Source organism: Gavialis gangeticus, unplaced genomic scaffold (genome assembly GCF_001723915.1).
Source record: "Gavialis gangeticus isolate Ggan-Ray unplaced genomic scaffold, GavGan_comp1, whole genome shotgun sequence".
Lineage (NCBI taxonomy): Eukaryota > Metazoa > Chordata > Crocodylia > Gavialidae > Gavialis > Gavialis gangeticus.
Genome location: NW_017729029.1, coordinates 60,200,619 through 60,208,026, shown reverse-complemented (window position 1 = coordinate 60,208,026; position 7,408 = coordinate 60,200,619).

The following is a 7,408-nucleotide window of genomic DNA, read 5'->3' as shown; positions in this document are numbered from 1 at the left end:
CTCTCAGTCTGACCCCTGGCAGACTCGTATCCACCTTTCAGATCATCCCTGCATCTAAACAGGATTGCTTCACTCAGGCCATGCTCTCTGGGGATGTGTGGTCAGGGGAGGAAAAGTCTGGGATGTGAATATTGGATGATTTTTTTTTCTAATTTTAAAAAGTTTTTTTTTTCTTTTCCAGAAATAGTATTTAGTGGTTGTAAAAGGTGTTAGGAATACTTGGGGGCTGTTTTGGGGGTTTTTTTAAGCCAGAGAATAGATGGTGCATATTGCTTTTATCTATGTCTCTTGATGCTCATCTGAAAAGATGGGAGGATAGGCTTTCTTTAGTTCATTCAATTGTTGGTCATGTAGGCTAAGTATAGAGGTTCAAAAAGCCCAAGGCGTAGTCAATTCAGTCTTGCCAATTTTTTTTTTCTAAGCTGTGTAGATTGATGTGATAACAAACTGAACTGACGTTCAGTGTTTGGGTGGCCAAGACAGGCAGAAGCCCCCCAGGACTGGAGCCACTCCCATGCACCTCCTGTAATGGCCAGGCTGCCTAAGGCTGCAGAACCCAGCTCAGTGGCAGCCCAGGCCTGATTGGCTGCTGGACACATGTCACCACCTGCTGTCAGCTGCAAGGAGGGTAGAGCCAGCAGATAATCACTCCCCAGCCCTGCCTCCTCCCCAGCTCCCGCCTCTGAAAGGTGGGGATGGACCTCCAGCCTGACACCGGCCCCCCAGTCAGCATCTGCCTGGCGCAGGGGAAAGCTCTCACTGTGGTACTTCCCTGTAGGGGCTTCCTCCCCTGTGCACTGGGCAGACCCTGGCTGAGAGAGTCAATAACAGGGTAGGAGGGGCATCTTTCCCCTCCTTTCTTGGAAGCAGATGGTTGGGGTGGGGTCAGGACTGGTCTGATCCCTGCCCTCTGGGCTTGCTGGGCTGCAGGGGAGGGAAGGACAAGAAGCCCTCAGTTCCAGGGTTTTTCCTCCCTTTGCTGTACAGACCAGGGTTAGGAGTCCCTGGAGGTCTGTTCCTCTGCCTTCCCTGTCACACTGGGCTGACAGGTGCAGGCAGAAGCAGGATAGGGTTCAGAGGATTTAGTGCCACAGCTCTGTGACAGTTGGGGGCAGGGCCACTGGAGCAGGTAGTATAGCACAGGGCTGGAAAGCATTGTGGGATGCTGGGGTATTGTGAGTTAACTTAAGTTGGGAGAGAAGTTCCGTAACTGGTTTAATTTAAATCAGTTAAATCTGATACTACATCCAACCAGGTTTATCTGAACTGGGTTCAGCTGTTTTGAAGGCTGTTTACAGAACCTCTGTTCTGTTACAGGTTTAAATCAGCTTCCAGTCACTTAGATCAGTTTATGTATAAATTCTGTCCCTGGCCCTAGTACAAATCATGATTTCTAAGAATTGAACTGAGACCAGTGAGCTTATTTCAGGTAAGTTACAAAAAGCTATCAAAGCCAGCCAGTCTTCCTCAGAGTTGAAACAAAAAGGAACCTAGAAATGAGAGTGCTTTTCCATTAATAGTGTATAGCATTATCCTTTCCTAGTTTTTATTTCCTGTGCTTTTAGAGAATGGTCTGCACTCAGACTCTGGCAGCTTGCATAATGTGATTTATAATTTTTAAAACTCTAATATAATTGGAACTAGAACAGAAGCCCAGATTGAACCATACTTGCTTGAAAACTAGAGAGTAGACAAGTTGTTGGTAAACACACTATTATAATTCAACATTTATTTATTTGTACATTCAGTTTGTCCTGTTTTTGTTTACTTATCCTGCAGCAAGTTCGCCAGTCATAGTTTATCATTAGTGTATTTAGTTTGTGTGGAGCATGTGAGTTCATAGCAATTCCTATCATCTATTTTTTCTCTTTCTAAATTCATTTGACCATCCATTAGCTTTCCAGAAATCATTCAGTGGTGCCTCTATAAATTATAATAGCTCTCTAGCAATAAAACTACTTTCATGACTGCTCACACCTTCTTGAAATCCATAAAATATGTGACTTGAAAGAACAGAGCTATTTTTATGGCTGGTCTATGCTTAGAGCTTACCAAACAGACATGCAGTATCTCTTGAAATCTATGCAGGTTTTTACTACTGGCAAATGGTATCGCAGGTTGTATAATTAGAAAAACAGAAAAAAAAAATGCTTTATTGCAAGTTTTTCTTCAGATAAGTCTTAATTTTGCAATGAATTTTAGAACTGCATTTTAATTTAAATCCTCTTAAATAGAATGACATTTAAATGACCCTTTTTGAAGATTTTTAAGGGCAGAAAATGAATTACACTTAATAATGAAGATTTAGAAAATCAGTTGTTTCAAGGCATTTAGTTCATATTCCTCAATGCGATCTTTTCAGTCAGTCACAACTATTTGACATGCATAGAAGTATTTTTGGTTTACTACATATGAAGCTCCAATTCAGTGCTTAACATTCAATGAAATCAGAAGTAGGAGTAGGTGGATATTAACTTTTGCTGATTTTAGTTTGCAGTTACACTAATTAGGTCAAGAATCATAAACATGACAAGTGATGAATTTCCAGTGTTCAGCACCTGCAAAAGATTGATATTCTTATGAAGGATAGTCCCTAAAGCCCTAGTATACTGCATGTGAAAGTAGCTCCTTGGAGGTCACATGCAAAATATATAACTAGCATTTAATGATTCTTCACGTTTATTTCTGATGTGAGTCAAAATGGACTATATGTTTTTGGTTTCTTTTCTCTCTTATCCTAGATCTATCATGGGATAATAGGTTAATAGGTGTTATGAGCTGGTGCCGGTTCAGAGGGAGTTAGTGTTAGTAGAGACTCTTCTTTACTGAAAAAGGAAACAAAACTGTTCACTGGAAAATAAGGGTTCTTTTTAGTTTGTTTTCTGCAAGAGTTGAAATTTTGCATAGGAAAACTTCCGTTTTTCTTCTAACACTACTCACAAAACTGTATTTTTGAACGGTTCTACTGGGGACCCTTCCACTGACTTCAGTGGTCTTTGATCTAGGCCTAGAAGAAGGAAAGTCATAAGGCGGTAGTTCCCAAATTCATTAGATTCAAGGTGCCCCTCAGAAAATGCCAGCTCTCAGTTTTCACTTGTTGTTTGACTACAAAAAAAGTGATGGAGCAGTTCTTCTCTTGCACAGAATTTGGAAAGCCCATAACAGGTCAGAATGTTTTTAACACTACAGGCCGTATCCAGACAAGTGTGGCCGTGCAGTATGTGACACCGCAAACACACCTGCGGTGCCACATACTGCATATTCAGATGTTCTCCATGCTACAAGGGAGTGCTGCTCATGCATACACTGCTCTGCTTTTATTTTCCATGGTTTATTTTTTTTAGCTCAGCCTCCCCTACCCCACCTGAGGTAACTTGCTGCACACCAAAGCATGCATGGCACAGGCATTCCCCGGGGACAAGTAGGGGCAACGCAAGGTGTGCTGCTGCTATTTGTCAGTTATAGCATTTTGTTGTACCTTGCAGCACCCTTGAATCACTGTCCTAAGTATGTGCAGATGTGTCAGTTTGAGAGTCTGTACTTTGGACGGAGTTTGTGGCCTTGCTGATTGTATGTTCTTAGCAGTTGACAAGATGGAGCGTATAACCTTTAAATCTTTCTGATATGATTTTATTTCTATTAATGAATCAATTTATCAAAATATTAATAAATGAATACAGCATACATGCAAATGAAAACAAGGAAATGTCTTTAGTTGCTTATTTTTCTAGATGTTTATGTAGTATGCAGCACAAACATTTTCTAAGGGTCCAGTGAGTGTTCATTTTCAATTGCTGGTTGCTGCACTGATGGCTGATGAACACTATTGAACAGAGTAAGAGCCTATTCGAAAATGTAATGCTTTTGCTGGTGTGTAACCTTATGTGAAGAGCTGACTTCAGCAGGCTTTTTTTTATAGCACACATTATTAATTAGTTTAAAGGACTGGGTATGACCTGTCTATTCATTTGTCAAGTATTGTCAATTTATTATTCCTACAGAGAGCCATAAACTGCCATGTCAGTAGACAGTGAAGTCATGGTCTTGGTTGGAAGGTGTTAGAGCACAGGAGAAAAAATATGAGCTGGACACTTTTAATTTAAAAGTTACCATAGGGGATGGTCTGATACTTTACAGAATGAATCTTTATTTTCTAAGCGGTGGTAGGAGCAATTCATTCTTGAACAACAGACTTTATGGGCTTGCAGGAAAATGTCATTGATTTAAAGAGTCCACATTTTTATATACAGCTTACAAGTTTGGTTTAGCACCTATTCACAAATTTTATATGGTTTATATATATTATTTCAGAATACTTGTGCAAAGCTAAGAGAAATCTGCTCTGAAACACTTAAACTGCAAAGCGCAGTGCACAGCAGGAGTCACTGCAAATAGTTATAAAATGAAAGGCAACATGAGCAGCTTCATAATAAGCAGAAGAAGGGACTTGAATTGTTTAAACAAATATCTTGCTCCCACTGTAGGTGTCCACAACAAACAGGCACAGGTACTACAAAATGGCCTTTGTATTAATAATTGTTAGTGGTAGTCGGATAAAGTAGTCTGTGTCGGCAGTTGAAAACGTTTTTAGTACATGTACATGCATGGTGCATGAACCTGAATAAGTATTGATATTTGCCAGTGTGGTCAAGAGACAGGGCCTAGTCTTATTTATGCAGGTGCTGTCCCCTTATCACTCTGGAAACATGAGAGGATAGATGTGACAGTTGATGGAGTGCAGAGCGGAGGGTAAAAACATTGACAGGTACCACTCTGGCTGGACCTCCCTTCTTAACTCCAGCCTGACAGTTACGGTGGTATAGGCAACCTGACATGAAATTAATTGCATTGTGAATGACTGTGCAGTTCTCTGTGTCGTCCCCATTATGCTGGATTCTGCCTGGAATGACACCTAGTTCTGAGCCTCTGCTGTGCCTGTCTTATTAAGGCACTGAATGAAGGGGACTTCTACTTGGATTCATCTACTCATTGTTCAGGACTTGACACATTAAGAAACGTCCTGTGGGACTTAGGAGAAAATACAAACCATTTGTGATTAACACCCCCCACACACACATTCTAGAAACTGATAGAAAACTGTATCTTTGCTATTCAGTTCTCTGAGGTTGGGTCAATAAACTACAGAAAAGAGATGCAATGGATTTTTAAAGTGTTTCATGCAGAAACATAATGACTTCATCCTTTCTAAATTTTTAGGGCACTTTCACAAAGATGAAATTGTGATCTCTTATTTTAGTAGTACCAAGCTAGTTTCTCACTCTTGTGGTGAATGGGGAATTGCAAGGATTCTGCTTATCAGAAACCTGTCCAGAAACAGTGCATTTCAGTGCGGCCTCAGAAGATGTGCAGACAGATGCGCATCTCTGTATTGCATTGTGCAGAAAATCAACATATAGTATATACAAGCGAAGTAAACTGCAAATCATATATTAGGTGCCTATGTATATTTAGTATGACTACAGGTGCCTAGAAACTATAAAGGCAGTATGTTTATAGATCCGTGCTCTGGCCAGCCCACACTTGGGTACAGAATCTCTGGTCAGCTGTCCCTGATGATTATGAGGTTTAGTATATGCAGGCATGGGCAGATTTAGGATTTTGAAAAGTGGGGTGTGAACCATCCTCCCACCTCCTTTTGCTGATTGGGGTAGTAGTCTGCCAAAGCAGGATCCAAGCTCTGCCGGACTCAGATGCCCTGAGGTGAAGGCAATAGGGCTAGGGACAGAAGTTACACATAAACTGGTTAAAGTGATCAGAAACTGGTTTAAACCTGTAACAGAGCAAAGTTCAGTGCACAGAAACCACTTTCAAAATGACCGAAACTGGTTTAAGATAAGCCTGGTTGAATGTAGTATCAGACTTACTATTTTGGGTCAAACTGGTTTATGGAACTTCTGTCCTAGCCCCTTCCTGGTTTAAGTTAAATCAGAGTCCCCCAGCATCCCAGCATGCTTTGCAGCCCTGGGCTGGGCTGTGTGCTTCAGAGAGCAGGGTTGGTCCCATCCCTCTCCTTCCTAGCTGGGGCTCCAGCTGGCTGAGAAGGAGGTGGAGACTGCAGGTAGTGTCTGCCTGGCAGGGGCACAGCAGTGTCTGCCTGGCTTCCCCCTTCCCCTCCCCCACTGCTCACTGCTCAAGCAGGGATCCTCCCTCCCTCCCCTCTCTCATAGCATGGACCCCAGCCAGCATCTGGTCATGGCCATGCTACTACCATGCTAGCTAATGCCGAGAGATGTCTGTGTGTGGGTCTCTCCAATTTCACTGGAACAAAAGCAGACAGAATAGTGTCCTCTTAGGGCTTTCTAGAACCAATCAACAGGTCAGCTGCTAATTTCCCTCCATACTTCCTTACAAAAATGCCTTGCAAAAAGCTGTTCAAGAAGAGCTTGAACTAATGAGAGAAGTTTTTGTTTTCTTGTTTCTGATAACCTTTGTGTTCTGATAAGCTCCCTGCTGGCTTGCTTCAAAGTCTGCAATTTGTCAGTGTTCAACAGGGGACAGAGAGAGGCATGAGAAATGACCTGGCTTACAATGAATACAACCTGTCAGTGCCATCAGTTTGCTACAGAAAGTATGAAGAATCAGGGAGAGGGAAATTGAATAGCTCAGTATCATCAAGAGATGCATACAGTCCACACAAGCAGTCCTCTTCCCCACCACTTTGCCTCAGAGTGCTAGCCAGGGGCCAGGGTCTAGCAACACCTCTCACCCCTTGAGTGATGAGGAAGGGAAAAGCCTGGTGAGGGTTGCTTCTCCCTCCCCTTCCAGGCTGGGAACTGTGCAGGCCAGGGTGGGGGTTTAAATCCCTCCCTAATCATAGTGTCCTTCTGAAGCCTGGCCATGACGCCCCCTCGGGTCAGCACTGTGGAAGGGAAGGGAGACCTCACTCTAGTGCCCCCCAGCTTCTGGCTTGAGCCACTGCAGGCACGTGCCTGCATTTCCTGAATCGAAAGGGAATGTCCATCCACTTGAAATTGGTTCAGGCTCAGGCTTTTTGAATATCTTTTCCCTAGCCTAGGTGAAGGAATGTTGAGCAGCCCCTTCCCCAATCTGTGGTGGATGGTTGGGGAGGCTGTATGCATCTTCTGGTCCCGTGTAACCGCAAGCATCTCCTTCTCCCTCACGTGGATTTTGTGGGTTTTCACACCCTTGGTAGAGTGGGGGTGGGGAACATAGTTATGACTGCTGGAGATTAATGGAAGAGTAATAAGGGAGATGGACACCGGAGCAGCTGCGATGCATGAAGGCAGTGGCAACTTCTGGCTCTCACTGGTGTAACCATGTGGCTGCTGCAGTAGCTATTAATTTTCTGCCCCTTCCCTCCATTAAGTTGGCACTTGGGGCTACTGCTCAGTTGCCCACCTTTGAAGCCATGACAGCAGTAGCTTAA